The sequence below is a fragment of the Sminthopsis crassicaudata genome, chromosome 3 (assembly GCF_048593235.1).
Source record: "Sminthopsis crassicaudata isolate SCR6 chromosome 3, ASM4859323v1, whole genome shotgun sequence".
Classification (NCBI taxonomy): Eukaryota; Metazoa; Chordata; class Mammalia; order Dasyuromorphia; family Dasyuridae; genus Sminthopsis; species Sminthopsis crassicaudata.
Genome location: NC_133619.1, coordinates 632,331,367 through 632,344,992, shown reverse-complemented (window position 1 = coordinate 632,344,992; position 13,626 = coordinate 632,331,367).

The window sequence follows — 13,626 nt, the reverse complement described above, 5'->3', positions numbered from 1 at the left end:
TGACAATTCCTGCATCAGAGGAAAGTATTTCTATAGCAGGAAGTCCCATACACTGATAAAATTGCAGTTTTTCCTTCTAATGGTTCTAAGTTGTCTAAATCTTTTTTGAATCCTGACTCTGGACACATTGTCTTTCTAGCCATTCCAGTGTGGATGCCCTCCCTCTGAGATTTTTTGTGTATGCTTGGGGAGGGGGGCCTGTATCTGTCTTCATGTAATTCTCTCCCTCTGTTTGGGATACTCTGCTTTTCTCTCTGGAACCTTCTTGGGCTTCAGAGCCCCGTGGTTCCATGGGAGGGAAGCAGGAGCTGGATCATTAAGTCATGGTGGGCTGATGGGAATGAATTTATGTTCAGTGACACTTGTCCTCATCTGTCTTTCTAGTTGTACTGCCCAGGGTCTGTATGAAGAAAGACCAGGCACTGCCATCACTGATGCATGGTGCTCACAGGATAATCACCATCAAAATATATCCTTTTTCATCATTTCCGCCAGCAGCAGAAGGAGCAGCAGCAGCAGCAACTACATTATCATCATAATTATCCTCATTTTGAAGTGGAAGCAATTGTGAGTGGAAATAGTTTTAATTTCATCATCTGAAAATTGTCTGTTCATATCCTTTGACCATTTATCAATTGGAGAATGGCTTGATTTCTTATAAATTAAAGTCAATTCTCTGTATATTTTGGAGAGGAGGCCTTTATCAGAACCTTTAACTGTAAAAATTTTTTCCCAATTTGTTACTTCCCTTCTAATCTTGTTTGCATTAGTTTTGTTTGTGCAGAAACTTTTTAATTTGGTGTAATCAAAATGTTCTATTTTGTGATCAATAATGGTCTCTAGTTCTCCCTTGGACACAAACTCCTTCCTCCTCCACAAGTCTGAGAGGTAAACCATCCCATGTTCCTCCAATTTATTTATGATTTTGTTCTTTATGCCTAAATCTTGGACCCATTTTGATCTAATCTTAGTATGTGGTGTTAAATGTGGGTCCATGCCTAGTTTCTGCCATACTAATTTCCAGTTTTCCCAGCAGTTTTTGTCAAATAATGAATTCTTATCCCAAAATTTGGGATCTTTGGGTTTGTCAAAGATTAGATTGCTATTTTTATTCACTATCTTGTCCTGTGAACCTAACCTATGCCACTGATCAACTAGTCTATTTCTTAGCCAATACCAAATGGTTTTGGTGACTGTTGCTTTATAATATAGCTTTAAATCAGGTACACTTAGACCACCTTCCTCTGACTTTTTTTTCATTAGTTCCCTTGCAATTCTCGACCTTTTATTCTTCCATGTGAATTTTGTTGTTATTTTTTCTAGGTCATTAAAATAGTTTCTTGGGAGTCTGATTGGTATAGCATTAAATAAATAGATTAGTTTGGGGAGTATTGTCATCTTTATTATATTCGCTCGGCCTATCCAAGAACATTGAATGTCTTTCCAATTATTTAAATCTGACTTTATTTTTGTGGCAAGTGTTTTGTAATTTTGCTCATATAATTCCTGACTCTCCTTTGGTAGATATATTCCCAAATATTTGATACTATCGACTGTTATTTTGAATGGAATTTCTCTTTGTATCTCTTGCTGTTGGATTGTGTTGGTAATGTATAAAAATCCTGAGGATTTATGTGGATTTATTTTGTATCCTGCGACTTTGCTAAAATTCTGAATTATTTCTAATAGCTTTTTAGCAGAGTCTTTGGGGTTCTCTAAGTATACCATCATGTCATCTGCGAAAAGTGACAATTTGATTTCTTCATTTCCTACTCTAATTCCTTGGATCTCTTTCTCGGCTCTTATTGCCAAGGCTAGAGTTTCTAGTACTATATTGAATAGTAATGGTGATAGTGGGCAACCTTGTTTCACTCCTGATCTTACAGGGAAAGGTTCTAGTTTATCACCATTACATATGATGTTTACTGAAGGTTTTAAATATATGCTCCTTATTATTTTAAGGAATAGTCCATTTATTCCTATACTCTCAAGCGTTTTTAGTAGGAATGGATGTTGGATTTTATCAAATGTCTTTTCTGCATCTATTGAGATGATCATATGGTTTTTATTAATTTGATTATTAATATGGTCAATTATACTAATAGTTTTCCTAATATTAAACCAGCCCTGCATTCCTGGTATAAATCCCACTTGGTCATAGTGTATTATCCTGGGGATGATTTTCTGAAGTCTATTTGCTAATATCTTATTTAAGATTTTAGCATCAATATTCATTAAGGAAATTGGTCTATAGTTTTCTTTCTCAGTTTTTGATCTACCTGGTTTAGGTATCAGTACCATGTCTGTGTCATAGAAGGAATTTGGTAGGACTCCTTCAATCCCTATTTTTTCAAATAGTTTACATAGCATTGGAGTTAATTGTTCTTTAAATGTTTGGTAGAATTCACCTGTAAATCCATCTGGTCCTGGGGACTTTTTCTTAGGAAGTTGGTTAATAGCTTGGTCTATTTCTTTTTCTGAGATGGGACTATTTAGACTACTTACTTCTTCCTCTGTTAATCTGGGCAAGCTATATTTTTGAAGGTATTCTTCCATTTCATTTAAGTTATCGAATTTATCGGCATAAAGTTGAGCAAAGTAGCTCCTAACTATTGTTCTAATTTCCTCTTCATTAGTGGTGAGTTCACCCTTTTCATTTTCAAGACTATCAATTTGCTTTTTCTCTTTCCTTTTTTTAATCAGGTTTACTAAGGGTTTGTCTATTTTGTTGGTTTTTTCATAAAACCAACTCTTAGTTTTATTAATTAATTCAATAGTTTTTTTACTTTCAATTTTATTAATCTCATCTTTTATTTTTTGAATTTCAAGTTTTGTGTTTGTCTGGGGGTTTTTAATTTGTTCCTTTTCTAGCAATTTTAGTTGTAAACCCAATTCGTTGGCCCTCTCTTTCTCTATTTTATGCAGGTAGGCCTGTAGAGATATAAAACTTCCCCTAATTACTGCTTTGGCTGTATCCCACACATTTTGGTATGATGTCTCATTATTGTCATTTTCTTGGGTGAAGTTATTAATTATGTCTATGATTTGCTGTTTTACCCAATCATTCTTTAGTATAAGATTATTTAGTTTCCAATTATTTTTTGGTCTATTTTCCCCTGGCTTTTTATTAAATGTTATTTTGATTGCATTATGGTCTGAAAAGGATGCATTTACTATTTCTGCCTTACTGCATTTGATTTTGAGGTTTTTATGCCCTAGTATATGATCAATTTTTGTATAGGTTCCATGAACTGCTGAGAAGAAAGTATATTCCTTTCTGTCTCCATTTAGCTTTCGCCAAAGATCTATCATATCAAACTTTTCTAGTATTCTATTTACCTCTTTGACTTCTTTCTTATTTATTTTGTGGTTTGATTTATCTAATTCTGATAGTGCAAGGTTGAGATCTCCCGCTATTATAGTTTTGCTATCTATTTCCTCTTGCAGCTCTCTTAATTTCTCTTTTAAGAATTTAGATGCTGCACCACTTGGTGCATACATGTTTAATATTGATACTGCTTCACTATTGATGCTTCCCTTTAGCAGGATATAATGCCCTTCCTTATCTCTTTTAATTAGATCAATTTTTGTTTTTGCTTGATCTGAGATTAGGATGGCTACTCCTGCTTTTTTGGTTTTGCCTGAAGCATAATAGATTCTGCTCCACCCTTTTACTTTTAGTTTGAATGTCTCATCCTGTTTCAGGTGTGTTTCCTGTAAACAACATATAGTGGGATTCTGACTTTTAATCCAGTCTGCTAACTGCTTCCTCTTTATGAGGCAGTTTGCCCCATTCACATTTATGGTTAGAAGGACTAATTCTATATTGCTTGCCATCCTATTAACCCCTGCTTATGCTTTTCCCCTTTCCTTCCCTTTTACCCTCCTATCCAGTATTCAACTGGTAAACACCACTTGCTTTTCACAGCCCTCCCTTTTTAGGATCCCTCCTCCACCTTAAAGATCCTCCCCTTATTTTACCCCTTTTCCTCGAAATTACTGTATTCCCTTCCCCTTAGCTTACTCCTTCCCTTTCACTTTTCAATGAAGTGGAAGAAGTTTCACCATAAATCGAATATGTCTATTGATACACGCTATGTTCATCTCCCTCCTTTCTTTCTCTCAGATATAATAGGTTACCTTTGCCTCTTCATGAGATGTAGTACCACCACTTTATACTTTTTTATGATATAATCTCCTTTCTACCTCTAGTTTCTAAGACAAATTGTACATATGTTCTTTACATATTTTTTTGACAGAAGTATAGTTCTCAAGATTTCTTTTTACCTTTTTTAGAAGTCTCTTGAGTTCTGTATTTGAAGATCAAACCTCTTATGTAGGTCTGGTTTTTTCATCAAAAATAGATGGAATTCATTTATTTCGTTAAATGTCCATCTTCTTCCCTGGAAAACGATGCTCATTCTTGCTGGGTACGTTATTCTTGGCTGCATACCAAGTTCCTTAGCCTTTCGGAATATCATGTTCCAGGCCCTGCGTTCTTTTAATGTGGACGCTGCTAGATCCTGTGTTATCCTTATTGTGGATCCTCCATATCTGAATTGTTTTTTTCTAGCAGCTTCCAATATCTTTTCCTTTGTCTGATGGTTCTTGAACTTGGCCACTATATTTCTTGGCGTTTTGATTTTAGGGTCCCTTTCAGTAGGTGATCGATGAATTTTCTCAATGTCTATTTTACCCTCTGTTTCCAAAACGTCTGGGCAGTTCTCTTTGATAATTTCCTCGAAAATGGTGTCCAAGCTCTTTTTTTCCTCCCATTTTTCAGGGAGTCCGATTATTCTCAAATTGTCTCTCCTGGATCTGTTTTCCAGGTCTGTTGTCTTTCTGGTAAGGTACTTGACAGTCTTTTCAATTGTTTCATTTCTCTGGTTTTGCTTGACTCCCTCTTGGTTTCTCCTTGAGTCATTCATTTCTACTTGTTCCAGTCTAATTTTCAATGATGTATTTTCTTCACTCACTTTTTTTATATCTCTTTGTAATTGTCCAATTGAGTTTTTATCTTCTATGGAATTTTTTTCCATTTTATCCATTTTATTTTTTAGAGAGCTGATTTCTTTTTCCAGCTCTCTAATCCTGTTTTCCTTGGAGTTGTTTACCTTTTCCAGCTCACTAATCCTGTTTTCCTTGGAGTTGTTTACCTTTTCCAGCTCACTAATCTTGTTTCTCAATGATTTGATTTCTTTATCCATTCTGTCTTTGAATGCATGGGATGACTTCTCCAGGCTCTCTTGCCAAGCTTCCCTTTCCTTTTCCCATTTCTCTTCCAGCTCTCTTGTGAGAGCCTTTTTGATTTCCTCTATGAGGTTCTTTTGTATTGAGGAGCAGCTTATATCCCTCCCAGGGGATACATCTGGGGACATTCTGTTCCTAGTCTCCTCAGCATTTGAAGTCTGCTCCCTCTCCACACAGAAGCTGTCTATGGTTAGAGCCCTTTTGAATTTTTTGTTCATTTTGTCAGAGTAGGAATCAAAGAAAACAAACTGACAAGAGAAACAATTGGTCTGTTTTGCGGGGGATAGGGCTGGATGTTATTAATGGGCTTCCTCTACACACTGGGGGTAGGGCAGCAGAGAGCCACTAACAGAACAGCAATGACTGTACTGAGTCTGCGCTCTGAGGCTCTGAGAACGCACCGAGTCAGTCCAGGTGGGGGTTGGGGGTGGCCGGGCTCTGAGAGACGCTGGCTTTCTGGGGTTTTAATCTTCACCTCCGGTGTTTACACCCTCTCTGCTGCTCCTGGCTTGCTGCCAAGACGGAGCATCCACACTGGGGCAAAAGCCCTTTCACAGAAACGGCAGAGATCACACCCCTCCCCCTCTGGTTTGAGCTGTGTGAGCTGCCTGTCTTGCTCTGGCTGTCTGCCCTCAGTCTGCGCCCAGTCTGATTGACCCTCCCCCGAACAAACACAGACCTTTTCTGGCGACTTTCAAGGATGTCTTCTCTTGGTGATAATTTGTGGATTTCTTTCTGGGTCAAGCATTAAGTCAGAGGCTTGTCATGAAGTAAGTTCTGAGAGAAAACGAGGAGCTCAAGCAGCTGTCTGCCTCCACGCCGCCATCTTGGCCGGAAGTCGGAAGCAATTGTTTATAAGAAGATAAGCAGTAATATAAAGAGGGTGAAGCAGTGAGGACTTTGCCCTAATAGGAATCCTTTATCATTGTAGCAACCACAGGTCTCATACCTAAATCATACATTCATTCAGTGCATCTTTGATCCAGCAGTGCTACTACTGGGCTTATATCCCAAAGAAATACTAAAGAGGGGAAAGGGACCTGTGTGTGCCAAAATGTTTGTAGCAGCTCTTTACATAGTGGCTAGAAACTGGAAGATGAATAGATGTCCATCAATTGGAGAATGGTTGGGTAAATTATGGTATATGAAGGCTATGGAATATTATTGCTCTGTAAGAAATGACCAGCAGGAGGAATTCAGAAAGGCTTGGAGAGACTTGCATGAACTGATGCTGAGTGAAATGAGCAGAACCAGAAGATCACTATACACTTCAACAACAATACTGTATGAAGATGTATTCTGATGGAAGTGGATATCTTCAACATACAGAAGATCCAACTCACTTCCAGCTGATCAATGATGGATAGAAACAACTACACCCAGAGAAGGAACACTGGGAATTGGATGTAAAATATTAGCACTACTGTCTATCTACCCAGGTTACTTATACCTTCAGAATCCAATACTTAACATGCAACAAGAAAATTGGATTTACATATATTATAACCTATATTATATCTAGGTTATACTGTAACACATGTAAAATGTATGAGATTGCCTGTCATCTAGGGGAGAGAGTAGAGAGAGGGAGGGGAAAATTTGGAAAAATGAATACAAGGGATAAAGTTATAAAAAAAAATTACTCATGCATATATACTGTCAAAAAGATATATAATTATAATAACATTACTAAAATATATAAGTAAAAAAAAAAGAATGTGCAATGATCAGTTATGAAAGAATTGGTTCATTTCTGTGGTTCAGTGATTCAAAGCAATCCTAATAAATTTTAAATTAAAAAATGCCACCAGAACTATGGAGTTTGAATGTAAATCAACATTCCTGGTGAAAAGACCTGAGCTGAATAGAAAAAAACTGATTTTCATATAAGACTGAACAGAAATATAAAAGCATAAGTAGGAAAGGATCATTAGAAAGGACTAAATGAAGTTAAACTGATTACATTCCTTCATGGCATGGTGATATTTGTAACTCAGAAGTTTCTCAGTATTCATGCTGTTGATGAGGGAAAGGAAAGGGGGAACCCTGTTTGTTAGCATATATATAGTAAAGTAATCCCATGAGGCACAGTGTCCCCTGTAAATGAATTTACAGGCCCGAAAACCTAGATTGATAAGTAAAAGGTTTATTGTAGGAATTTGGAAGTAAAGTTCAGTTAGAAAGATGCCGGGGCCAGAAGTGGCCATTGGGCGGGAAAGAACCCTTACATGGCCAGAAGGCTACCATGTGTTGGGGGGAAGGGCTCCTATAAAGAGAGAGCTCCAGCTTGGCTCTTTTATACCTAGAAGGGGATTGTGGGCAGTACCCCAAGTTCTTGACTGGCTTTTCAGTTAGCTCAGATCCAGTGGGGGTCTGGGGGAAGCTGAGCAGATAGTGGGGGCTAGGCCCGGATATTCAAAAGGGTGCTTTTTGACCAGGATTTGTAAATCAAGGTCAGCCATGGGGGTTGGGCAATCATAAAGGAATCTTAAAGGGACCTCAACTCCCATCACTGTTAGAAGGAGTATATATAAACAGAAGGCACCAAACTGAATAGAATACTTGATATTTTAAAAAAAATAGAATACTTATTATCTAAAAAAATGAAGGGAGTGCTTGCTTTGGCAGCATATATACTTAAAAAAAAGGATTAGAAAGTGAAATGAACAGGGAGAAAGGAAAAGGGAGAGGTAAAATGGGGCAAATTATTTCACATAAAAGTGACAAGGAAGAATTTTTACAGTGGGGGGAAAAATGGGAGAGATGGCAGAAAATGTTTGAGCCTTACTCTCATATGACTTTGCTCAAAAAAGGAATAATATGCATATTGAATTGGGCATAGAAATCTATCTTATCCTACAGGAATTTAGGAGAGGAAGGGAATAAGAAAAAGGAGGGATGATATAGATGGGAAGGAGGATGGATTAAGGAAGGTGGTAATTAGAAGCAAACCACTTTTGAGGAAAGACTGGATGAAAGAAAAGAGAATAATCAGGGGGAAATAGAATGGAAGAAAATACAATTAGCAGTGGCAACTGTGAAAAAATTTTTTTCAAGTAACTTTCTCTGATAAATCAAGGCCTCATTTCTCATATATGTAGAGAAATGAGTCAAATTTATAAAAATATGAGTGATTCCCAATTGATAAATGATCAAATTATATGAATAGTCAGTTTTCAAATGAAGTATTTAAAACTATCTGAAGCCATATGAAAAAATGCTCAAAAACACTACCAATTGGAGAAATGCAAATTAAACCAATTCTGAGGTACTACTTTATATCTATTAGATACTAATAGGACAGAAAAAGTAAATGATAAATATTGAAGAGGATATGGGGAAAATGAGGCATTAATACATTGTTGGTGGAATTGTGAACTGATCCAACCATTCTATAGAACAATTTGGAACTATGCCCAAAGAGCTAAAAAAAAAAATATGAATATGTTTGGGCCCAGCACAACTACTATTAGGTCTGAATCCCAAAAGAGATAAAAATCAAAAAAATATCCAGGAAGAAAACTTGCAGGAATATTACAGACAAGTTTCAAAGTTCAGTGATTAAGAAGAGAATATTGGAAGGAACAACAACAACAAAATCTAAATATCATGGAGCTACAATAAGGATTGTACTAGACATAATTGCTACTTTATTAAATAATTGTATGCCTTGTAATAATATATTCTGTAGAGTAAAAGAGGTGGGATTATGGCCAAGTTTAATTTACCCACCAAAGTTAGATATAATCTTGAATGAAAAGAGGAAAAAAAAATAGTGAATTGAAAAAAGTTTAGGTTTGTCAAAATCCTTAGAACATATGTAATGCCAGAGAAACTGAGCAAGATAGAGATTAGAGAGTATTTAATAATTTGTTAAATGGAGAGATTTATTGGAACCAAATGGATCCATGGTTTGTTCCCAAGGCTGAATGAGATTATTGTCTCCAAGAACTAGTCAACAATGAGAGTTCTCAATGACATATATACACATGATTCAGGGGGTAGACTGAATCAGGGGTGGAGTCCAGGGTGCTTGAGAAAGGGAACAGGACTCTGACAATCCAATTATGACAGGGAAAGGTGAGGTAGGGGGGAGGAACCCCAGAGATGGGGAGAAGTATGGTATCTGACATTCCAGTAGTTTGGGATGGGGAGTGGCATTTTGATATTCTAAAAACATAAGATCTTTTATCCTTATCAAATATTCTGATAAAGAGTAAGGGGAGATTTTGAAGGACTGAGAAGCAGGGAAACTGAGTCAGGACTGGGTCAGGATAATTATGGAAACTGGGAACCGTAGCATAACACATAGGGAAAAAAATTTGACATGTAATATCTAAAAAAAAAAAAAAAGGTAAACGTTAAAGACCAATTTTGAGAGGCTTAATAAGATCAAATTGTTTACTTTTTTTTTGGCAAAATATCAGTATTCTTGTTATCATTATTTTGGTATTTTGGAAGAAAGGATTGAGCTAAGCTTACTATTATGGGATGATTCTAAAAAAATAAAACTAGGGAGAGATCAAAAGAAATTATTTCATACAAATGAGGAAAGAAGCCTAACTGCTTATGGGGAGGGAGATGCCCTTTCTCTCAAGATCATGATAAAATTCCTTTCCACTTTTGCCTTGAGAAAGCTCCTTAATTTATTTGATTTAGTTGAGCTGGTGGTCTTGTCCCACACAAAATATATATACATATAAACATATATTCCCATACATACATACACACACACACATATCTTTGCTATCCCTGATGATTCAATGCTTTAATTCTGCTACTAACTTTCCTTGTTATTACTTAATCTCCCACCACCCATGGGTCCCTCTCTTGTTTTCTTCCTATACTCTTTGCTTCCTGGTCTACCCATCCCTCTCCTCTTATTTCTTTATAGATTGTTATTATATATTTTGAATTCTCCCTGATGTTCTTATGGACACATAATAATGTTCTCTTTTGTTTTGTATTCTTTTTATATTTTTCTTTTTTATTCTGTTTTTCTAATAATTAAAAAAAAAAAAAGACATGATGAGTGAAATAGACCAACACAAGATAGACAGCTCAGACCAGATCATTCAAATTAAATCATCATTTATTAACCAGCTGGTGACTGACCCCACTAGACAGGCAAGTAGAGATCACCCCTGAACACTTTTAAGTATCTTTGCCACTTCTTGGTAGGCTTTTCGGTTACAAATTTCGTTAATCATCAACACAGCTTCTCACTTACAATGGGGAAATTTCAGGACATAAATGAGCACACAACAGAACATGTCTTCATGTATTGCAATTATGACCTGACTTTGTTAGGCAAACACTTCTCAGAAAATCTAGGGCCTCATGAACCAGGGATGGGGCCCAGTCTTTTGTCCATTTCAATGAACAAGATTGTTAGGATTACTACTAGGTGCTAAGTCGGTACTAAACTATTTTCTAGCTCAGAGTTCACACCTTTAGTTCAAACCTTTAAAGGAGTTCACTCATTGGTTCCTTAAGGAGTTCCCACAAGCACATGGAGTACCCACAAGCCAATTCTCTGGGAGAATATAAGGAGACAACATTGAGTTGGGTCAGTCAGTCTGGAGTGAGTCAAGGGGAGAACTTCAGGGAAGCTTGAGGAGATTCAGAGCCAGGATTCAGTGGATTTGCAAGTCCAGCAGATTCACAGGAAAAGCCTGCTCATGGACTTCAGGGAGATTCACATCTAGGATTGAATTCTGGGAAACCCACAATCCCACACTCTTGGAGGCAGAGTCTGATTAATTCCCACATCTACCTTCATGCTGGATGGAGGCTTTGGATTCAGAGGGAACTAGAGACTGAAGCTGACTGGAGACATTTGGACAAGAGCTCTCAGGGAATCAAGGAGAGAAGAAGGCCTCTACAGAGAACTTGCTGGGCCCCAGGAAAAGGTTCAGGCTTTTGAAGAACACAATAAAGGATCTGGACTTTAACTCCTGGCTGCATTTTGGGACTATTGAACAGAATTGAAAGGAAAGCTGCCTCCAGAAGCTCCCTAAGAAACCTGCTCCCAAGAGATCTGCCCCCAGAGAATGATCGCAATCTAGAGAGAAACAGAACATTACATTTTGGCGCCCAAAGTGGAGCAAGGACTTTTTCTTATCCTGTCTCTGGCAGATTTTGAGCCCTTAAGGGAGCTAGCCCTGACTTTACACAAGATACCCCCAGAAAAACCTGAAAAGACTTACATGAACTGATACAAAATGAAAACATTGTACACAGTAACAACAGTAATATAAAATAATTAACTGATAATGACTTTAGTTATTTTTTTAGCAATACAATGATCCACTACAAATTTCAAGGATTTATGATTAAAAAAAATGCTTTCCTTCTCCAGAGAAAGAATTGATGCAATCTGAATATAGATTTGAAGCACATTTTTTAAACATTTACCTGTTAATTTTTTAGTCTGTTTTTTTTTTTTACATCATGACTAATGTGGAAAAGTTTTACATAACAACATATATACATACACACACACACACATACACACTTATACCTAAATCAAATTTTTTCCTTCTCATTGAACCCCCTCCATCATTCCTCTAAACTCTGAGAATACCCCTTTACCCCCAGCATGGTCCTTTTAACCTCTGAAGTTCTAAGGTTCTGCAATTTGAATGGACACATTCTAAAGAAGAGAGCCTGAAAGAGGCAGCCATTACCTAGAGTAAGAAAATGATTTGTCCTAGAAGAAGAAATTCTCTCACTTACCTGGATGGCAAGGGTAGCAGCACTCCCTGTCCATTCAATAGCCAGCCATAAGCATGTTAAGCATCTTGGGCAATGAAAAAGGAGGTAATGAGAACAAAGGAGAAAAAATGACTCAGGGTGTCAGGAAAATCTTGCTCTAAAATTGACCCTGTCATTCACTGCCTAGATGACTGGAGACTGAACTTGAAAACCCCCAAGACCTCTTCCAATTCCAGACCTAGGATCCTGGGATTTAATCTCTAGGCTATCTCTCTGACTAGTCTGTAACTCCCAACAGCTGGACTCTTTGAAAGCTAGGAGAAAGGTATTGAGGACCATGTTTAAGTGTGGAACCCAAAAAGCCTGTAAAAACATTGCCACCCACTGGGGTAGGTCAGTTCTCCAATGTCCACAGCTGTGAATCACAGAACCCTAGAGAGACTAAAGTAATGTTTTGTTATCAGTCTTTATCTTACTCTCTGAATAGAGCTACAGGCCCAAGAAAAGGCCAACAGAACCCAAAAAATCAGAAATAACTGTCTGAAGTTATAAAACAAATTTACTGACACAGATGTTGCTTGAGAAAGAATGTACATTTTTCTTTCAACAATAATAACCTTGCTGTACTTATAAAATACATATTCTGTATATAGATAAAATAAAGCAGAGGTTTTCTCAGTCTCCTTGTATCATTATTGTCTTCTCATATGGCACAATCTCCTTAGCTGGTAAGAATTAAATTCCAGCAGTCACTTTTTAGAAGGTGGCTCCCATGAAAGGGAGGGAAGAAAGAAAATCCCTCTTCCCACTGTTCCCAGTGATTCCAACCTATCCAGAGACTATATCCCTGAACACAGTCCCATGCACCCTATCATTTTGTTAAATTTCTCAGGCATTTTATATCACATGGTACAGTCTCCCCCAGATCCTGCTCAGGTCACAGATAGTTGGAACTTTTTCCTCCTGACTTTTAAAAGACAAGTTTGAAATTTGGGGTATTTCAATTCCTAGATAACTGAATTTTCAGTTCTGTGCCCCCTCCTCCCCACCTTTGTATGAATTCCTGAGCTGCCAAACCCTGACCCTTTCCGTGTCTTTGATGAGAAGTGTGGAGTCATTCAGCTTGAAAACAACTTAGTTTATCTTTCTTAGATGGAACTTGCAGAAAAGTTGTTTCTCTCCCTCTCCCTCTTCCTCTCTCTCTCCTTCTCCCTCTCCCTCTTCCTGTCCCTCTGCCTCTCCCTCTCTCTCTTTCTCTTTTTTTCTCTCTATCTCTTTCACCACACACACACACACACACACACACACACACACACACACACACACACACACACAGCAATATCCTATCATGCAATTCCCAAGACTTGCACCAATGTCTTTCTAACTTTGAGCCTGGTTCTCTACCTGCTTCTTTGGAAGACACTGGGTGTGATGTTCTTTTCTCTAAGTCAAAATCATTCCCTGGGGGCAGATTGCCAAGTAGATAAGAGTAGAGTCACTCTGGGCTAATCTCCTAAACTTTCTGTGGTCTTGGCAACTCTCTAAGATTGAATATTGTAGAGAAGGGACCAACCTATATGCATACTTACAAAAATATAATAAAGAAATGTGTGTATACATATATAAAGACATGTGTATATATTTATAATAGATTTTTAT